Source organism: Phyllobates terribilis, unplaced genomic scaffold, assembly GCF_046119375.1.
Source record: "Phyllobates terribilis strain yellow unplaced genomic scaffold, ASM4611937v1 Scaffold_16__1_contigs__length_26959993, whole genome shotgun sequence".
NCBI classification, from domain to species: Eukaryota; Metazoa; Chordata; class Amphibia; order Anura; family Dendrobatidae; genus Phyllobates; species Phyllobates terribilis.
This window is the reverse complement of record NW_027362776.1, coordinates 6,902,725-6,924,725: the sequence shown is the minus strand read 5'-3', so window position 1 is coordinate 6,924,725 and position 22,001 is coordinate 6,902,725. Positions and strand designations below refer to the sequence as shown.

Here is a 22,001-nt window from a genome sequence, read left to right as displayed (position 1 = left end):
TACTGTACTTTAAACGGGTCCGACCTGGGGCAGAGGGCCAACCCCCCAGGCATAAGGTCACCAGGCCCGTCTAATTGGCGCGATAAGTACGTGGGGGGACGCCCGGTTTTACCTGTAGTGCTGGACGGTATCCCCATGAGTGCACTGCTGGACACCGGGTCCCAAGTGACTACCATCCCCTATGTACTTTTCAAGCAGTACTGGAGTGACACTGATATAACCCATTATCCAGACAATGACTTGAGCATCATCGCCAGCTATGGCCAACCCGTGCCGCAGGTGGGGTTCAAAGAGGTGACCATCAAGATTGGTAAAGTTGAACTGCCGGCACAGGGGATGATTATTGTGGACATTGACCGTCGTGAAAGTCACCCTAAAATAACTTTGGGTACTAACGGGATTGAAATTTGTCTTTCAGAGATAATTGTAATTTTACAGCAGGTGGCGATGAATGCTAGCTCCAGCCAACAGAGGGTCCTCCAGAAAGAGATAAGAGCCCTGATGAGACGGCAACAAGTAGAACTGTCTGGTGGTGAGATTGGTAGTGCGAGGATGAGCGACCCGTTCCCCATTGCCATGCCTCCCAAAAGTGAAATGATGATCTGGTGTCGGACTGCAATCGGGTTGAGAGGAAGAGACTACCAAGCCAAGGTGGAACCCGTGTACTCAGACAGCAGGCCCACCATTTTGACAGCCCGGGGAGTGGTTGATGTCCGCCATGGGAGGGTGCCCGTCCGCATCTTAAACATTGGGGAAAGGGAAGTACACTTGCCCCGGTACGCTACACTAGCCAAATTGTTTGCTGTCGAACACAATGCTCTCAGGGTCGTGGAACCCTTGCCTTCATCTCCCCCGGTGGAGGATAATGGCTCCCAGAAACACAAGGAGGACTGGTACCAGAAACTCCATGTGGGTGCTGACTCCATTCCCCAGCACCAAAAACAAGGAGTCTACCGGGTGGTTCAGGAGTACGAGAGAATCTTTAGTAAGCACCCGCTAGACTTCGGCAGAGTAAAAGGGGTAGAACACCACATCCCCACCCACCAATAAAGGAGAGATACAGACCTGTACCCCCCGCACACTATCAGAACGCAAAGGGCATGCTGAGAGAAATGAAAGAAGCCGGGGTCATTAGAGACAGCTGTAGCCCCTGGGCAGCTCCCTTAGTTCTGGTAAAAAAGAAAGACGGTACCATGAGAATGTGCGTGGATTATAGAAAGGTTAATCGTATTACCCATAAAGACGCGTACCCGCTGCCTAGGATAGAGGAGTCTTTAGCCGCACTAAAATCGGCTAACTTCTTCTCTACTTTGGATCTTACTAGCGGGTACTGGCAGGTTCCTGTGGCAGAGGCTGACAAGGAGAAGACCGCCTTCACCACCCCGATGGGACTCAGTGAATTCAACTGTATGCCATTCGGGCTCTGCAATGCACCAGGGACCTTCCAGAGGTTGATGGAATGCAGCCTAGGACACAAAAATTTTGAAACGGTCCTACTCCACTTGGACGATGTTATCGTCTATTCAAAGACTTACGAGGACCATCTAAAACACCTGGCAGAGGTGTTCGAGGCCCTGGCAGGCTTTGGCATGAAAGTGAAACCATCCAAGTGCCATCTGTTAAAGCCGAAAGTACAGTACCTGGGACACGTGGTGAGTGCAGAAGGAGTAGCCCCCGACCCTGACATGATCACAGCAATAAAGAACTGGCCAAGCCCCTCTAACATAAAAGAAATGAGGCAGTTCCTCGGGTTGGTGGGCTACTATCGCAGGTTCATCCCCGGGTTCACCAAGATGGCAGCCCCTATGCAGGACCTCCTGATAGGACAATCTAAGACCAGAAGCCAAAAGCCACCCTTCAAGTGGGACAAGCTGGAAGAGGAGTCCTTCCGCCAGCTGAAGATGGCCCTCACGGGGGATGATATCCTGGTCTACCCCGATTATGGCCAGCCTTTTATCCTCCACGCAGACGCCAGTAATGTGGGGCTGGGAGCAGTACTGTCATAGAACCAACAGGGCAGAGAAAGGGTGATTGCGTACGCCAGCCGAAAATTGAGGCCCACCGAGAGAAACCCGGAGAATTACAGCTCATTCAAACTGCAGTTCTTGGCCGTGGTGTGGGCCGTAACGAAAAGTTTTAAACATTACCTGGCGTCTGCTAAGTTCACAGTATACACGGACAATAATCCATTGACACACCTGGACACTGCAAGAATTGGTGCCTTAGAGCAGCGATGGATGGCCCGGCTATCAAACTATGACTTCACAATCAAGTACTGGGCAGGCCGAGCCAATGCCAATGCAGATGCCCTATCGAGAATGCCCCACTTACCCGATGAGGGAGAAGATCCAGACGAGCTGGAGGAAATAGAGCTCCCTGTATTCCACCGGTATGGTGTCACTCAGTACTCCCACCGTGTAAGAGACAAAGACTCGAACACCGTCATGTTCAATCCCTTACCTCACCACGGCTGGGCTGAAGCGCAGGATAGTGACCCTGAAGTTCGCTTGGTGAAGGAAATGCTGACTCAGGCAGATGCCTACCCCGATCCTGATGCCCCTGAGGAAGCTAAGCAGCTGTGGAAGGAGAAGAGCAGGCTATTCCTCTACGAGGGGAAGCTGTGCAGAAGGCTTGTCAACCACCGGACACATGAGTTAACCTGGCAGGTAGTAGTCCCAAGGCGAGATGCAGCCATGGTCCTGGAGGCCTACCACGACAGAGCAGGACACTTCGGGTGGAAGATACTGGAGTTCCTGTTACGTGAGCGGTTCTTCTGGATAGGTATGAGAGGGGCCATAGAGAGATGGTGCAGAGAATGCGGCCCCTGTAACCTCAGAAGGAAGGATCGTACCAGCCAGAAGACTCCTTTGAGGCCGATTATCACGAGGCAGCCTCTCGAGCTGGTAGCACTAGACCAAGTGAAGTTGGCTTCAAGCCGGTCCGGCTACATGTATGCCCTCACGATTGTGGACCATTACTCCCGGTTCCTAGTGATGGTTCCTGTTAAAGACTTGACAGCGCAAACGGCAGCCCGCGCCTTCCAGCAACACTTCTGCCGTCCACACGGGTACCCGGAGCAGGTATTGACAGACCAAGGTCCAGCGTTCGAGGCTGAAGTCTTCCAAGAGTTCTGCAACCTCTACGGCTGTAAGAAGATACGGACGACGCCTTACCACCCCCAGACCAACGGGATGTGTGAGAAAATGAACCAGGTCGTCATAGACCTGCTCAAGACGTTGCCCCTGGAGGAACACTGCCTGTGACCTGAGAAGCTGCCAGATCTAATAGACTTGTATAATCATATCCCGGTGGGATCTACCAACTGCACCCCGGCTTACCTAATGCGAGCAAGACCTGGTAAGCTGCCGATGGACTTGGAGATGGGAGTCCTGACACCCGAGGACACCTCCCCAGAAGCAGACTGGGACACGGAAAGGAGGCAGCAGTACAAGAAGGTACAGGAGAGTGTGGAGAGGAGCTTATCCCAGGCGAGAGAGAAGCAGGAGAGGCTCTTCAACCAACACGCATCTGCTGGTCCCCTGGCACCTGGAGAACAGGTCCTAAAGAGGAAGAGGCGGCTCCACAAGCTGGACGACCAGTGGGAGAAGGACCCATACACGGTGCTGCCTTCCAACCATGCCAATTCGAAGGTGTGTGTAATCAGCAAGGATGGAGGAGAAACCACCACCACTGTTTCCAGAGACCACCTGAAAAGGTGCCCCGAGCACCTACAGAGTGCTGGTGAAGACCAGGATAGCCTTGAACCCGCAGTGGACAAGGAAGAAATGGTCAGCCCGGTCCTCGGAGAGTTTCCCCGGTCCTGGACTCAAATTAACAATGCCATAGTGGTACCCGTCCTTACCTTCCTTCAACCAAACCAGCAAGAACCTACAGGAGAGCAGGAAGAGTTGGAAGAACAAGCAGCCCCGGAGGCAGAAGAGTCCATACCAGCAGGAGAGTAAATCCTCTGCTGATAGTGAGCCTGCCATGCCTGCGGTAAGCCAAAGGACGCGCAGACAGCTGCCCGACCTACCTGTAGGTCTTGCAAGTATCTATACCCCCAATAAGAGTAAAGAGAGCCAGGTTAGACCACCACCAGACAGTGGGTTACGTAGGTCAACCCGGAGCACTAGGGGACAGATACCCTTGCGCTGGAAAATATAGGATGTGCCAATAGTGTAACCTGTATATATTTTCCTGTAAATGATACCTAATGTTGAAAAAGTTTACAAAAGTTAATTGCATGACCAGTAATTATGTTTTTCTAGTTTCTCCTAGGGACAAATGGACTAACAGGTTATGGACTTTGAGTAACCGGGACTGCTTGTAAATAATTGCACAAGGTGCCTCTTTTTGAAGCTCAACCACGGAAGAAAGACTGTCCAAGCAAAGACTGTCAAGGACTTGAGGGTTAGGACAGATCCCCACCCAGTTTGAGCCTTACTTGTTTAAATGACATGGACACCCGGTCACAGACCACACTGTGACCTAAAGAACTCAATTGTGTTTTGTTTGTTGCCATGTATTAATGTTGTGTTTATGGTCGTGCATATGTTACCCGGTGGTTTTTGCCAAAAAAGGTTTAGTCCCGGAGTACTAACTTTTACTAGGGGGGAATGCGGCACCCCAGGCCTGGTTGCCACAAATGTGATTAATCTGCATCTGAGAGCAGGAGGGAGGTTCCCTGGTTAGGGACAATTAGCATGCAGCACCTCCTGTCCCAGGCCAGTAGGGGGAGCTGGCTGCCCTATAAAAGCTGGAACTGGGGCAGGGTTAGACAAACCAGAACCCACTTCTGAAGTGACCAGAAGGGTTTCTTAGAGGAAAGGACAGGTCAGCAGCAGCTGAGGAGTCCGGGAGGCAGAGGAGAGAGTGCAAGCCAGGGACAGAGGCGACGAGAGCTGGTCCTGGCAGAGAATCAATCTAACCGGACATTGGGGTCCGAGGCTGTCCGGGTTATCATTCCCAGCAGCAAAGAACCAACCCGCGAGGGATTTCAGGTCCCTTGGCCTAAGAAGCCTGGAGGCTCCGCCACACAGAGGGACCAGTACAGCGAGGAGAAAGCAAAAGGTACCCAAGGCCCGAGTCGCAAGCCATACAGGCGAGAAGTACACGGCAAGCTCAGAGACGTGGGCTATTACACCACAAAGAGGGGGATAGTAAGAAAGAGCATAGAGAGAAAGGTAGGCCTACACACTCGCCCTGATCAGTGGGGCTCCCCCGAATGCTCTCAGACACCCAGGCCCATTCCTAACCGGTACTACTGTTGGGTCATTAATAACATCTACAATAAAGACCCAGAAATGTTTTGAAACGGGCTCTGAACTTTTACTGTTGCGGCCGGCACTATCACCCCCAGCATCCACCTACACTGCCCTGAGGCCACATTCCTCCCGTGGGGAGTTATCCTACCCTTGAGCTGAACACCAACACCAGCCTCAGCGGTCTGCCTAGCAGCAGCGGTTATCCCTGACCACAATCCACGGGTGGCGTAGTCGGACATTCACAAATCTATAAATAAGCTGCCACAACATTGGTCTGACCACCCTGAGCCATGGGACCGGGTTGCCACTACTACCCCCATCAGCACCGCACACCAGAAGACCCGGTTTCGAGTACCCCACGGCCCAGGGGGTGAGTCACAAACTATGCACATTGCCATGTAGGAGTATAGCCCTTTCAAAATTGAAAGTTGAAAAACTGAAGTTTAAGCAGATATTCTAATCAGTTTGCTTGGTGTTCTCCTTGGGTGGCTAAACAGCTCAGTGCACCTTTTCGCCTACTGGTTTTTCAGTTTTTCATGACCTGACTCCCTCTCTGGTGATTGACAGCACTGGCTTGCCTGGAGTAAGCATTATCTGCAGAGAAAGCTCAGCCAAACCAATGCTGTGAGTCACCAGTACAGAGGTGGAAGCATGCAAGACCAATGTTAAGAACGGTGGACGGCAGAGGGGTATCTAGGTCTTCTAGCACCCGGGGCAAGAATTCAGTTTGCCCCTCTCCTTCCCCAGCACATATGCATTTGCACACTAAGGCCACGGCCCCATTATCAGTATTCGGTCAGTATTTTTTCTCAGGAGTGGGAGCCAAAACCAGGAGTGGGTGATAAATGTAGAATTGGTGACTTGTTTCTATTATACCTTTTCTCTGATTGTTCCTCACCCGGTTTTGGCTCCCACTCCTGAGAAAAAATACTGACCAAATACTGATAGTGGGGCCGTAGCCTTAGTCACATGCCAACGAGCTGCCCTTCCTAATTCTCTCTGAATGTGAAGTGGCCTTGTGATGACTGATGGAACCTACAAGCAGAGCTGAATCCTGACAAGTGAAGCTATTACACGCTGTCAGGATTGGCTACAGGGCTTCATTTTATAATTAATGGGCTCGTCCGGGTTTGAGCTGAAAGTCTGCTGTTACAGTATGTGACTGCAGGCTTCTGAATTCTCATTGAGTGAGGCCACAAATGTCTAGTCGGCATGTGACTGCATGTATACAAATCTCTGGCACGAGAGAATCCTGACAGTGCACACTGTGAGAATTCAGAAGTCTGCAGTCACATAGAATGACCTCAGACTCATCATAAACGTGTTCAACATCTTTAATGCTCCTAATATAAATAAAAATAAAAAAAATGTCAGCATCATAAAAACATTTACATCCAGGTAACTGACAGATGACGCTGCCGTTCTCTTTCTTTTTTTCCTCTTGTCCAGACGCCATGATAACTTTTCTCATCCACAGCTCGTCTCTATAGACTTCCATCTTCTCCAGTCTTCTGCAGCACATCCCAACACAATGCCCTTAAGTATAGCAGAGTCATTATAATGCTCCTGAAAACAAATTTCTGCCCTACACTGATCCCCTGAACATACGATTACCCCTCACTATATTCCCTGCACAAAATATTACCCCCACATTGTCCCTCTTATAGTACATGCCATCCACACTGCCCTTTCCTTTCCATACTGGGCCCCCTCTTTACACTGTCCTCACACTGTGTCCCCCCTAAAGATCTCAGTCTCTATACTGTGCCCCCTCATCATACTTCCCCCTCATCACACTCTCCCTCCTTAGCATACTGTTCCCTCCTGGCTGTGACCTTACACTGTCCCCCCAATGCTATCACCCGCCCACTACTCAGTCTTTATTCTGTGCCCACTCACACTTTTCTTCCCCCATACTGTCTCCTCACACTATTCCCAATAGACTCCTTACACATTTCCCCCTACCTCCTAATATTTCCTCCTCACACATCCCCCCAACTCTCCATACTGTGTCCGCAGACATCCCATCACCCTCGCTTCCCATACTGTGTCCACACACATTTTCTCCCTCGCTACCAATAATGTGTCTGCACCCACTCCCCACAGATTAAATCTCTTTTCCACACTGAATAAATATGGCCCCTGCACAATAAATATGCCCCCCCCTTGCACAATTTATACCCCCCTGTACAATTAATACCCCCCTGCACAATTAATACCCCCAAACAATACGCCCCCGCATGATAAATACCCCCCTGCACAGTACCTCCCCTGCACAATACCCCCCTGCATAATAAATACCTCCCCCTGCACAATTAATATGCCCCCCATCTTCAGCTCCACAAGAGCACTTACCACGGTTGCAGTCCCCTCCTATGGGTGCCGGCTAGTGACGTCAGCAGCATGATCACATGACCTGATTATGCTGCTGTCGTCGCTGTAAGCAACGGTCACAGCTTCAATTGTACTTGCGTCTGCAAGACAAAAGTACAATCACTGGGAGCTGGCATGCCGCAGCTTCTCTGAGCCGGCTGTCAGCTTGACGCCCGCTCAGAGAACGGCCGAATCCCGGTCTGGGGAGGGCGGCAGAATGCTGCCACCAGGGGAGACACCTCGGACCGCCGCATTAGGCAGCCTGACAGCACCCCCCTGCCGGCTGCGCTCAGGGCACATGCCCTGCCTCCCCTCCTAGATACGCCCCTGGTGGACGGAGTCTCTTGGCCACACAAAACCCTAATTAGTAGTGATGAGCGAGCGTGCCTGTTACTCAAGTTTGCATCAGGTACATACCCAGTATTGCGGGTGCTCCAGTGAAATGTTTGCATCCCCACGCCCGCATGTTTCGCGGCTGTTTCACAGCCACAAAACATGTGGGGAATGCCTCACAGACACAGGTAAGCCCCACGTTTTGTGGCTGTGTAACAAAAGCAAAACATGCGGGCGCGGGGATGTAAACATTTCACTGAAGCACCCAATGTAAACCTGAGTAACGAGCACACTCGCTCATCACTACTAATTAATGTATCTGATTAAACTTCAGATTTTGCAGAACAGAAGAAGTGATGAGAACACTAATTGGCAGCATGGCGGCTCAGTGGCAGTGTGGCAGCACTCGGATACTTGGTACAAATCCCACTTATGCAAGGAGTTTGTATGTTCTCCCCGTGTTTGTGTCGGTTTCCTCCATTTTAAGTGAGTGATATAAATAAAGGTGTGATTTTCAGAGGGACTTTAAACCCTACAAGGTTACGTGTGTAGTTGATACTGACATTTTGGGTTTACAAACTTCCATTAATCCAAAAATAAGGAAATTAAGTAATTAAAAACGAACAAGCAAATTCCATACAAACTATCAAAATATTTAAAAAAATGTCCTGTATAGAGTTTACCATATGGATTAATTAATTTAAAGGGAATCTGTAACCTTCTAGCTCTTATCTGACCTCTAATATGGGCAAACAGGTGACCGAAATGTAAATCTATACCTACCTGTATGCCTCATATTAGAGGTCTTGTTGCTGTGAAATGTATTTTTATTCCTACAAGTTTCTGATGTGTTCCAGTCCCGGGGACTGGAAAAAATCCCTGACTCCTGTGTGAATTACAATGTTTCCCCCCTCCTCTGCATGTCACAGTGCCTGGATTTGGCTGCTGCAACTGCACATGACAGGGCACTGTGACATGCAGGGGAGGAGAGAAACAATATAATTACCACAGGAGGCGGGGATTTCTTCCAGGCCTCAGCTCCACAGCATCAGAAACTTGACTGAATAAAAAGACATTTTAGAAAAACCAGACCTCTATTATGAGGCATACAGGCAAGTATAGATTCACATTTCTGTCACCTGTATGCTCATATTAGAGGTCAGATATTTGGCAGGGGGTGACAGATTCCCTCTAACCCATATAATAATAATAATTTTTATTTTTATAGTGCCAACATATTCCACAGCACTTTACAATTTTAGGGACGGGGGGCTTGAACAGACAAAAAGACATTACCAAATAAGCATAGCTCAGATATTAAAAGGATTGAGGTCCCTGCTCGCAAGCTTACAGTCTATGAGGAAATAGCGGGGGGGACACAAAAGGTAAAATGTACAAATATTGTATAATACAGCCATAATATGCTAAATAGGGTAAGTATATAGCACTACATGAACTGGTCGCTGTAGCATCGGCGTCTCTGCCCCTTGCTAGGCAGAGACGCCGTCCCTCTCACCTCCCCGCTTATGGCGCGGCGTCCTCCAGCACTTCTCTCCCCGCTGCTTCCGGCACGCGCTCCTTCCCCGGCAGTGTGCTTAGGGCGCGCGCGCGCTCTCCCCCTCTCTTAAAGGGACCGCGCGTGCCGTCCTAAGGAGTCCCCGGCCAATTGCCGTTGGACCTCCCATATTTAAGGCACCTCCTCCAAAATGGAGGTGCCCGAGCAATGTTGTTGCAAAGCCTTTCAATTCTGCTTCAGCCCTCAGGTCCCGTTACCAGATACCTGCCAGTTACCTGCCAGATCTCTGCTTGATACGTACCTGTTTCCTGTCTATCTGCTTGCATTCCTGCGGTCCGACAGTCTGCCTTCCAACACCTGTCAGTCTGTCTATGGATCTGCCCGCCCGCTCACCTGGGAGCGCTCACCTGCTACCTGCCTGCTAGCCTACCTGGAGGCTCTGCCGTCACTTGCCGTGACCACCAGCCTGTCCAGAGACTCTCGCTCGCTCACCTGGGAGCGCTCACCTGCTACATGCCTGCTAGCCTCGCTGGAGGCTCTGCTGTCACTTGCCGTGACCACCTGCCTGTCCAGAGACTCTCGCCCGCTCACCTGGGAGCGCTCACCTGCTACCTGCCCGCTAGCCTACCTGGACGCTCTGCTGTCACTTGCCGTGACCACCTGCCTGTCCAGAGACTCTCGCCCGCTCACCTGGGAGAGCTCACCTGCTACCTGCCTGCTAGCCTACCTGGAGGCTCTGCCGTCACTTGCTGTGACCACCTGCCTGTCCAGAGACTCTTGCCCGCTCACCTGGGAGCGCTCACCTGCTACCTGCCTGCTAGCCTACCTGGAGGCTCTGCCGTCACTTGCCGTGACCACCTGCCTGTCCAGAGACTCTCGCCCGCTCACCTGGGAGCGCTCACCTGCTACCTGCCTGCTAGCCTATCTAGAGACTCTTTCCCTGCTGTCACTTGCCGTGACCACCTGCCCTTCTACCCAGAGACTCTCCCCGTCACTTGCCGTGACCTCCTGCCCTTCTACCCAGAGACTGTCCCCGTCACTTGCCGTGACCTCCTGCCCTTCTACCCAGAGACTGTCCCCGTCACTTGCCGTGACTACCTTCCCTGGGAGCCACCTGCCTCCTTACAAAGACTGCCCCTTTGTATAATAGCTCAGAGGTTCCACCTCCCAGACCCGCAACAGTCGCCAGTCAGTATGTGTACAGTACAGACAGAGGCTAATCAGTGCATGGATGGTATGAACATGATTAGGAAGAAAATTTTGATATGGGCCAAACTGGGACAGTTAGACAAGTGTGTTAAGGTGATAGGGCAGTCTAAAGAAATGAGTTTTTAGGGAATGCTTAAAGCCGTGGGTATTGGGAATTAAAGGGAATCGGTCACCCCCCTGGGCGATATCAGACCTCTACTATGGGCATACAGGTGATAGAAAAGTAAATTTATACTTACGTGCATGGCCCATAGCAGAGGTCTGATTGCACAGAAATCTGGTTTTATAAAGTTTGTTTACCAGGGGACACCAAGCAAACCCCTCCTATCTGCTTACTATTCCCCTAAATCGCCGCCTCTGTGCTAAATTACCATGTTCCCTCCCTCCCCTGCTGTATGCCCACTATGCGTTTTTTAAGCGTTTAAGCAGCGGAAATTTCGCTGCAGAAACACTTAAAAAATGCTTGGTAGAAGGTCTGCCATGTTCCCCAATGATAATCCGCATGTGCTAAGCACATGCTGCGGAAATTTCTGCTGCGGATTATCATTGAGGAAAAATCCGCAGCATTACCAATTATTTTGCGGAAGCGCGGCGTTTTGGCCGCCATTGACTTGCATTGGAACGCATGGATTACGCATCACTGCTTCAGTACATGCAGAATCCATACGTTTCAATGTGCGGATGGTACCCGTGTGTGGAGGACAGGAGACTCTCCTCTGGACCCGGGTACCATAGAACCTGTAAAAAAAGAATAAAATAAAAAATAAATATTATACTTACCTTCTGATGGCCCCCGGTGTCTTTCTCCGATGCGTCCTGGCTTGCCGGCAGCTCGCGATGGTCTGAAAAGGACCTGCCGTGACGTTATTTAGTCATGTGACGGGTCACGAGACAGCTGACGTCGGCAGGCCATCAGAAGGTAAGTATATATTTTTTATTTTTTACCATTCTTTTACGGTCACACTATATAAATCCATGCTGGTTGCATGGATTTATATAGTGTGACCAAGTTGTCAAGCACTTTCCAAGTGATGCTATAATCGCTTGGAAAGCGCTTGTCAACCCGCATGCAGAAATGCATGTGAAGAACGCTTCACATCCGCATGTCCCTGGCAGGAAAAACGCATGTACAATCCGCATGTACAATCTGCATGCGTTTTTTCTGCCAGGGAGATGCAGAAACGCTCAAAAAAAATCCGGAGCATTTCTGCATTGTGGGCACATAGCCTTACATTAATTGTACGACTCAATATGGAGCACATGTAGCCATCTATACACAGCAGGAGGCCGCACGTAGCCATCTATACACAGTGGGAGGCCGCACGTAGCCATCTATACACAGCGGGAGGCCGCACGTAGCCATCTATACACAGCGGGAGGCCGCACGTAGCCATCTATACACAGCGGGAGGCCGCACGTAGCCATCTATACACAGCGGGAGGCAGCATATAGCCATCTATACACAGCAGGAGGCCGCACATAGCCATCTATACACAGCAGGAGGCCGCACGTAGCTATCTATACACAGCAGGAGGTCGCACGGTGCCATCTATACACAGCAGGAGGCCGCACGTAGCCATCTATATACAGCGGTAGGAAGCACGAAGCCATCTATACACAGCGGGAGGTCGCACAGCGCCATCTACACACAGCAGGAGGCCACATGTAGCCATCTATACATAGTGGGAGGCCGCACGTAGCCATCTATACACAGCGGGAGGCCGCACGGCGCCATCTATACACAGCGGGAGGCTACACGGCGCCATCTATACACAGCGGGAGGTCGCACAGCGCCATCTACACACAGCAGGAGGCCACATGTAGCCATCTATACATAGTGGGAGGCCGCACGTAGCCATCTATACACAGCGGGAGGCCGCACGGCGCCATCTATACACAGCGGGAGGCCACACGGCGCCATCTATACACAGCGGGAGGCCACACGGCGCCATCTATACACAGCGGGAGGCCGCACGGCGCCATCTATACACAGCGGGAGGCCGCACGGCGCCATCTATACACAGCGGGAGGCCGCACGCAGTTACGCACATACAAACATATACAGTACAGACCAAAAGTTTGGACACACCTTCTCATTTAAAGATTTTTCTGTATTTTCTTGACTATGAAAATTGTACATTCACACTGAAGGCATAAAAACTATGAATTAACACACGTGGAATTATATACTTAACAAAAAAGTGTGAAATAACTGAAAATATGTCTTATATTCTAGGTTCTTCAAAGTAGCCACCTTTTGCTTTGATGACTGCTTTGCACACTCTTGGCATTCTCTTGATGAGCTTCAAGAGGTAGTCACCGGAAATGGTTTTCACTCCACAGGTGTGCCCTGTCAGGTTTAATAAGTTGGATTTCTTGCCTTATAAATCGGGTTGGGACCATCAGTTGTGTTGTGCAGAAGTCTGGTGGATACACAGCTGATAGACCTACTGAATAGACTGTTAGAATTTGTATTATGGCAAGAAAAAAGAAGCTCAGTAAAGAAAAATGAGTGGCAATCATTACTTTAAGAAATGAAGGTCAGTCAGTCTGAAAAGTTGGGACAACTTTGAAAGTGTCCCCAAGTGCAGTTGCAAAAACCATCAAGCGTTACAAAGAAACTGGCTCACATGAGGACCGCCCCAGGAAAGGAAGACCAAGAGTCACCTCTGTTTCTGAGGATAAGTTTATCCGAGTCACCAGCCTCAGAAATCGCAGGTTAACAGCAGCTCAGATTAGAGACCAGGTCAATACCACACAGAGTTCTAGCAGCAGACACATCTCTTCAACAACTGTTAAGAGGAGACTTAGTGTAGCAGGCCTTCATGGTAAAATGGCTGCTAGGAAACCACTGCTAAGGACAAGCAACAAGCAGAAGAGACTTGTTTGGGCTAAAGAACACAAGGAATGGACATTAGACCAGTGGAAATCTGTGCTTTTGTCTGAGGAGTCCAAATTTGAGATCTTTGGTTCCAACCACCGTGTCTTTGTGCGACGCAGAAAAGGTGAACGGATGGACTCAACATGCCTAGTTCCCACCGTGAATCATGGAGGAGGAGGTGTGATGGTGTGGGGGTGCTTTGCTGGTGACACTGTTGTGGATTTATTCAAAATTGAAGGCATACTGAACCAGCATGGCTACCACAGCATCTTGCAGCGGCATGCTATTCCATCCGGTTTGCGTTTAGTTGGACCATCATTTATTTTTCAACAGGACAATGACCCCAAACACACCTCCAGGCTGTGTAAGGACTATTTGACCAAGAAGGAGAGTGATGGGGTGCTACGCCAGATGACCTGGCCTCCACAGTCACCAGATCTGAACCCAATCGAGATGGTTTGGGGTGAGCTGGACCACAGAGTGAAGATAAAAGGGCCAACAAGTGCTAAGCATCTCTGGGAACTCCTTCAAGATTGTTGGAAGACCATTTCCGGTGACTACCTCTTGAAGCGCATCAAGAGAATGCCAAGAGTGTGCAAAGCAGTCATCAAAGCAAAAGGTGGCTACTATGAAAAACCTAGAATATAAGACATATTTTCAGTTGTTTCTCAGTTTTTTGTTAAGTATATAATTCCAGATGTGTTAATTCATAGTTTTGATGCCTTCAGTGAGAATGTACAATTTTCATAGTCAAGAAAATACAGAAAAATCTTTAAATGAGAAGGTGTGTCCAAACTTTTGGTCTGTACTGTACATACACGCATAAACACATTTGAAACACAAAAATACATATAAACAGACATCACACAATGATATCTGCCTGCACACACACACTCAATCACACATACACACACTTACTCTCACACATACACACTCTCTCACACAGTCACAGACACACACAGACACACACAAACACACACAGACTCACCATCCCCCGGCTCGGCTCCAGTCCTCCTGCTCCTTTCCGGTGCAGCACTGCAGGCCGGGCGCGCACTGCGTGACGTCACAGTTAGGAGACATGGCTGCGCACAGGGCCGTGTCTCCTAGCAGTGACGCGGCCGGGCCAGCATAGGGAAGTTAACAGCTGCAGTGCTGGCCCGGCCGGAGAAGAAGCAGCGTCCGTGCGCCGCTGCTGGGGGAGCGGTCCGGGGGCCGCCCGCCACGGTCTGCCAGCATGTGCCGCGGCGCAGCACATACAATGAGGGCAATCTGGCCATAGACACCCCGGGCCCCCTGGAGGCCCGAGGCCCAGGGCGGTAGCCCAGATTGCCCTCATTATAATCCGCCTATGGCAGTGATAGTTGACTTTCTGGAACTTTCTCACATCTCCCTACTGCATCTCTGGAGCTCAGCCACAGTGATCTCGGATTTCTTCTTTATCTCTCTCACCAAGGGTCTTCTCCCACGACTGCTCAGTTTAGCTGGACAGATAGGTCTAGGAAGACTTCTGGTGGTCCCAAACTTCTTCCATTTAAGGATTATGGAGGCCACTGTGCTCTTAGGAACCTTGAGTAATGCAGAAATTCTTTTGTAACCTTGGCCAGATCTGTGCCTTGCCACAATTCTGTCTCGGAGCTCCTTGGGCAGTTCCTTTGATCTTAGGATTCTCATTTGGTCTGACATGCACTCTGAGCTGTGAGCTCTTATATAGACAAGTGTGTGCCTTTCCAAATCAAGTCCTATCAGTTTAATTAAACACAGCTTCACTCCAATGAAGGAGTAGAACCATCTCAAGGAGGATCACAAGGAAATGGACAGAATGTGACTTAAATATGAATGTCTGAGCAAAGGGTCAGAATACTTATGACCATGTGATATTTCAGTTTTTCTTTTTTAATAAACTTCCAAAAATTTTTACATTTTTGTCTTTTTTTCAGTCAAGATAGGGTGCAGAGTATACATTAATGAGAAAAAAAAATAACTTTTTAGAATTTACCAAATGGCTGCAATGAAACAAAGAGTGAAAATTTTAAAGAGGTCTGAATACTTTCCATACCCACTGTACCTGTTAGTAGATCATTAGAGACTTTGGTGAGGGCAGTTTCAGTAGAATGTGAAGAGCGAAAACCAGATTGTAAAGGGTCAAGAAGAGAATTATCTGAGAGATAGCGGATTCGACGGGAGTGGACCAGGCGTTCCAGGAGTTTAGAGATAAAGAGACAGGTCTGTAGTTAGCAGCACAGTTCTGGTCGAGGGATGGTTTGTTAAGTAATGGATGTATGCTGACGTGTTTAAAAGAGGAGGGAAAGATACCAGATGAGAGGGAGAGGTTGAATATTTTAGTTAGGCGAGTGGTGACAGCTAGAGAAAGGGACTTAAGGAGATGTGAGGGAATGGGGTCACTGGTGCAGGTGGTAGGGCGAGAGGAAGCAAGGAGCCTGGTCACTTCTTCTTCCGTGACTGGTTTGAAGTCAGAAAGTAAGCAAGATGCACTGTGGGAAGGAGAAGCATGCATAACATTTGGGGATTGGGAGAAAATTTCCTGTCGGATATGGTAAATTTTTTTAAGGAGAGAGTGAAAAATGTCGAAGAGGCGTTTAGGATTATTAGACAGTGAGATGATGAGGTTGTTAAAGTAGGTTTGTTTGGAGAGGTGAAGGGCAGAGTTATAGATTTTAAGCATAAATTTATAATGGAGGAAATCTTCAGCCAGATTAGATTTTCTCCACAGCCGTTCAGCACACCTAGAGCACCGCTGGAGAGAACGTGTTTGAAGCGTGAGTCAGGGTTGTCGCCGTCTTTGCTGAGTTGTTCTCTGTGTAAGAGGTGTGGCTTCATCCAGGGTGCATTGCAATGTTTCGTTATAAAGCTTTAGTGCAGAGTCAGGACATGAGAGGGAGGAGATCAGGGCCAATGATGATTGCAACGTTTTCATAAATTTCTGGGTGTTAATGGTGCATATATTTCTATAGGTGTGAAAAGTGGGGGTGTCTTGAGCAGGGAGACAGTTCTTGACAGAGAAAAAAAGAAGGTTGTGGTCAGAGAGAGGAAGGGGAGAGTTAGTAAAGTCATGTATTGATCGGGCGAAGATCAGGTCAAGAGTATTTCCATCTTCACGTGTAGGAGAGTTAGTAAGCTGTGAAAGGTCGAAGGAGGAAGTTAGTAATAAAAGATAAGCTGCAGATGGAGAGAGGGGATCACCAATTGTGATGTTAAAGTCCCCCATGATAAGAGTGGGAATGTCACAGGATAGAAAGTTTGGAAGCTAAGTGGAAAAGTGATTCAGAAACTGACAGGAGGAGCCCGGAGGGCGATACACAACCGCCACTCGCAGGGAGAAGGGCCGTAAGAGTCTGACTGTGTGGGCCTCAAAAGAAGGGAAGATAAGTGAGTGAACTGGGGGGATAACCTGAAAAGTACATTTTGTTGAAAGGAGCAGACTAACACCTCCACCTGATCTGTTGTCAGCTCTTGGGGTATGAGAGAAGTGTAGGCCACCATATGAGAGAGCAGCAGCGGCGGTGGTGTCCGACTGCTGGATCCAGGTTTCAGTGAGAGCCAGAAGGTTAAGGGAATTTGAGAGGAAGACATCATGGATGTAGGAGAGTTTATTACATGCTGATTGCACGTTCCAAAGGGCACAGTTGAATGAGACAGAAGATATGCAGGGAATATTAATAAGATTGGCAGGGTTTCTGAATGTAGCAGGGAAAGAGTTAGTGTTATTATTACAAGAAGGTCCTGGATTAGGAGAAATATCACCTGCGACTAAGAGAAGCAAGATAGAGAGTGAGCAGATGGTTGAGTGATTTGTGAGACCGTTTCTTGTGTTGTATGGTGGGAGTGAATGGGTCTGTGCGGTATAACATTGTGAAGAGAGCTTGACAGCTGTACATAGGAGAAGAGAGGAGAGAGGGGTTAATATGGATGAAGTGTGCCGAGTATGTGGGAGAATGGTCAATGTGGATGATTGTAGCAGCCAGAATATAAAGGACACAAATGCAAATGGTGAACACTGTTTGCAAAACCGATGGTCTGGCAGCAAGTTTGTTTAATTCTCTTGCATGTCTCCCCTGTCTCCTGCCCTGTCCAACTGCCATGTCTAACTGTGGCGGGACTTTGAAAACCAATGGGACTTCGAAAAACTATGCATAAATGCTATATGCATAAATGCCCCCGCATAAATGCTGCCCCTTAACTATGTCTCAATATATAGGGAAATATGGGCTTAGATCTAACACAGATTTAACTCGTTAGAAATCAATCAGCTAGCTTACAAGGAGACCATAAAACTGCACAAAAAAAAAAACTGACTAGCAGATCAACATGGATCATAAAACTTGGTCAAGTAAGTGTGATGACCTTAAAGCATCATGGCTTAAAAAATGTAGATGAACAGGAAGTATATACCAATCAGTTGCAGAGCAATACAGGCATCAAGATGCAATGCAGACTTCATATGGTAAACGCCACGCCATATAGGAAAAAATGCAGCAGAAATACACTAAAAAATCATATGCATTTTTAACCTGTGTTTTTTACGCATCTAATGCTAGTCTGTGAGGAAGATTCATACACAAAACAGCAAGAGAAACTGACGTGTTGCGGACCTCAGACATGCATAGCAGCTCAGCTTAGGCTGTGTACAAAAAAAGAAGCACAGTGGGCATGAGATTAGAGATTTCTATAAATCCCATCAATGTTGCTGGAACTCTAAGACTCTGCGGTTTTTGCACAGCATCAAAAGCTCACCAAAAACTCATTGTGGGAACATAACCTTAGAGTACAGGTGCTTCTCACAAAATTAGAATATCATCAAAAAGTTAATTTATTTCAGTTCTTCAATACAAAAAGTGAAGCTCATATATTATATAGAGTCATTACAAACAGAGTGATCTATTTCTAGTGTTTATTTCTGTTAATGTTGATGGTTATGGCTTACAGCCAAAGAAAACACAAAAGTCATTATCTCAGTAAATTAGAATACTTTATAACACCAGCTTGAAAAATGATTTTAAAATCCGAAATGTTGGCCTACTAAAATATATATTCAGTAAATTCACTCAGTACTTGGTTAGGGCTCCTTTCGCATGAAGTGCTCTAAAATTTCCTGGTAGACGGCTGCGCTGACTTTGGTCTTGATAAAACACAGTGGACCTCCACCAGCAGATGACATGGCTCCCCAAACCATCACTGATTGTGGAAACTTCACTAGACCTCAAGCAGCTTGGATTGTGTGCCTCTCCACTCTTCCTCCAGACTCTGGGACCTTGATTTCCAAATGAAATGCAAAATTTACTTTCATCTGAAAACACCTTGGACCACTGAGCAAAGTCCAGATCCTTTTCTCCTTGGCCCAGGTAAGACACTTCTGCCGTTGTCTATTGGTCATGAGTGGCTTGACACAAGGAATGCGACACTTGTAGCCCATGTCCTTGATACATCTGTGTGTAGTGGCTCTTGCAGCAATGACTGCAGCGGTAGTCCACTCCTTGTGAATCTCCCCCAAATTTTTGAATGGCCTTTTCTTAATCTTTTCAAGGCTGCAGTTATCCCGGTTGCTTGTGCACTTTTTTCTACCACACAGAGTAATATTTCAATATTTGCAGATGACACTAAACTCTGCAGGGTAATCAATACAGAGGAGGACAATTTTATATTACAGGAGGATCTATGTAAACTAGAAGCTTGGGCTGATAAATGGCAAATGAGCTTTAATGGGGATAAATGTAAGGTAACGCACTTGGGCAGAGGAAATAAAATGTATAATTATATGCTTAATTGTAAAACACTGGGCAAAACTGTAACTGAAAAAGACCTGGGTGTATTGGTGGAAGATAAGCTCACGTTTAGTGACCAGTGTCAGGCAGCTGCTGCAAAGGCAAATAAAATAATGGGATGCATTAAAAGAGGCATAGATGCTCATGAGAAGAACATAATTTTACCTCTATACAAGTCACTAGTGCGACCACACTTAGAATACTGTGTACAGTTCTAGTCTCCGGTGTATAAGAAAGACATAGCTGAACTAGAGCGGTGCAGAGAATAACCAAGGTTATTAGAGGACTGGGGGGTCTGCAATACCAAGACAGGTTATTACACTTGGGGTTATTTACTGTGGAAAAAAGAAGGCTTAGGGGTGATCTTATTACTATGTACAAGTATATGAGGGGACAGTACAAAGACCTGTCTTATTGATCTTTTTACTCTGAGGCCAGAGACGGGGACAAGGGGGCATCTTCTACATCTGGAGGAAAGAATGTTTAATCATAATCACAGACGCGGATTCTTCACTGTAAGAGCAGTGAGACTATGGAACTCTCTCCCAAATGATGTTGTAATGAGTGATTCACTATTAAAATTTAAGAAGAGCATGGATGCCTTTCTTGAAAAGTATAATATTACAGGTCATATATACTAGATTCCTTGATAGGGCATTGATCCAGGGAACTAGTCTGATTGTCGTATGGAGTCGGGAAGGAATTTTTTTCCCCAATGTGGAGCTTAGTGTTTGCCACATGTTTTTTTTTTGCCTTCCTCTGGATCAACATGTTAGGCTATGGGTTGAACTAGATGGACTTAGTCTTCCTTCAACCTTAAAAACTATGTTACTATGTTACTTTTTCCTTCCACTCAACTTTCCATTAATATGCTTGGAAACAGCACTCTGTGAACAGCCAGCTTCTTTAGCAATGACCTTTTGTGGCTTACCCTCCTTGTGGAGTGTGTCAATGACTGCCTTCTGGACATCTGTCAAGTCTTCCCCATGATTGTGAAGCCTACTGAAAAAGACTAAGGGACCTTTTTAAAATGCGTAGGAAGCCTTAGCAGGTGTTTTTAGTTAATTATTCTAATTTAGTGAGATAATGACGTTTGTGTTTTCATTGGTTGTAAGCCATAATTTTCAACATTAACAGAAATAAAAACTTGAACTAGATCACTCTGTTTGCAATGACTCTATATAATATGTGTTTCACTTTTTGGATTGAAGAACTGAAATAAATTAACTTTTTGATGATATTCTAATTTTGTGAGAAGCACCTGTATGTGCACACAATGTATTTTTTAGGTAGAGAAACTCGACTAGTTTTTAAAGAGAACTCTTCAGGAAAAGTTTTAGTTTTTTTTCTGAGGTGTCTCTTTTAGCGTGTTTCTTTTTGTTGTTTCCTAAGAGCTTTTTCAATGTTTTTGTCTGCTTACAGGTATTTTTTGATCTTTTTCCAGGTGTCTTTTGAACCTTTCCATTAACTTCTATTAGAAAGTTTAGAGGATCTTCAAAGCAGAAAACACCTGAAGATTGGTTAACCTGAAGCAGCTAAAAAACACTCAAGTGACTGAACATAGGAAGAGCAAGTCGTCTTTACATAGAAATGATTCTGTTCAAAGTTTTGAAGTTTTAGTTAATACTTTTTCAGAAGTTTTTCAGCGTGGAAACCACCTTAATAAATGTTGTGTGTACATACCCTTAGGCCATTTTCACATGTCCGGATATTTAAGGTACCAGAGATATCCGCTGCTGCAGAGGAGCCAGGGAGAATGAGCGGCTAAAAAGATGCAGCTCAGGAGAGGTGTCCTGTAACTCACTGAGCGCAGCTCCGGAGCCTCTCATTCTCCCGGGCTTCTCTGCAGCAGTGGTCACATGGATGACAGCGGGGAACACCTAGGAGAGGCGAGTATAAGGATTTTATTATTTTATTCTTAATTTTACAGGTAGGGTCACAGAGTACACTACTACTACCCTCATCATGATCCCTGCTGGTGCTGATCACAGCGTGAGCAGGAAACCATGATGAGGGCAGCGTTCAGCACCGCTGACGCCGGTATGTGTCACACGGATGACACAAGGATGTCATCCGTGTGGTACGTTTTGTGGATCATGTGTCCGCAAAAAAACGGACTTGTCTCCGTGTGGAGCACACGGACACACTGTCCACAGAAGCACACTGAGGTGTACACAGACCCATAGATTTGAATGGGTATGCATGTGTCAGTGTCTCCGGTACGTGTGGAAACTGTCACCACTTGTACCAGAGATACTGACGTGTGAAAGAGCCCTTAAGAGTATTTGTACAATCCAAAATAGAATCTAGAATTGGGAGCCACCCTGTAGAAGCAAGACCCGTTCTGGCAGACTTTCGCTGTCTTTATTCTAGATGTACCGACTTTCTTATGAATGGTCACCACGTAATGCTACAGTTCCTATGTAGTTGCCACTGACGAAGAAATGCCTGACTGGCTGTGTGTATCTGAGGTTTTAGTTTAGGGCTCGCTCACACTGGAGTATAACACGGCCAAGTGCTATCTGATGTTTTATCGGATAGGACTCTTCCCAGGCGAGGAACAATCAGGGAAAAAAGTATAATATAAACAAGTCACCAATTCTGCACTTATCACCCACTCCTGGTTTTGGCTCCCATTCCTGAGA

General features: G+C 47.5%; 1 protein-coding gene across 15 annotated transcripts in view; it reads right to left on the bottom strand.

Annotated features, from left to right (window-relative positions):
* Nucleotides 1–22,001, bottom strand: part of LOC141176011 (uridine phosphorylase 1-like) — a 214,332-nt gene that overhangs the window by 39,807 nt on the left and 152,524 nt on the right. The gene's annotated exons all lie outside the window — the stretch shown is intronic.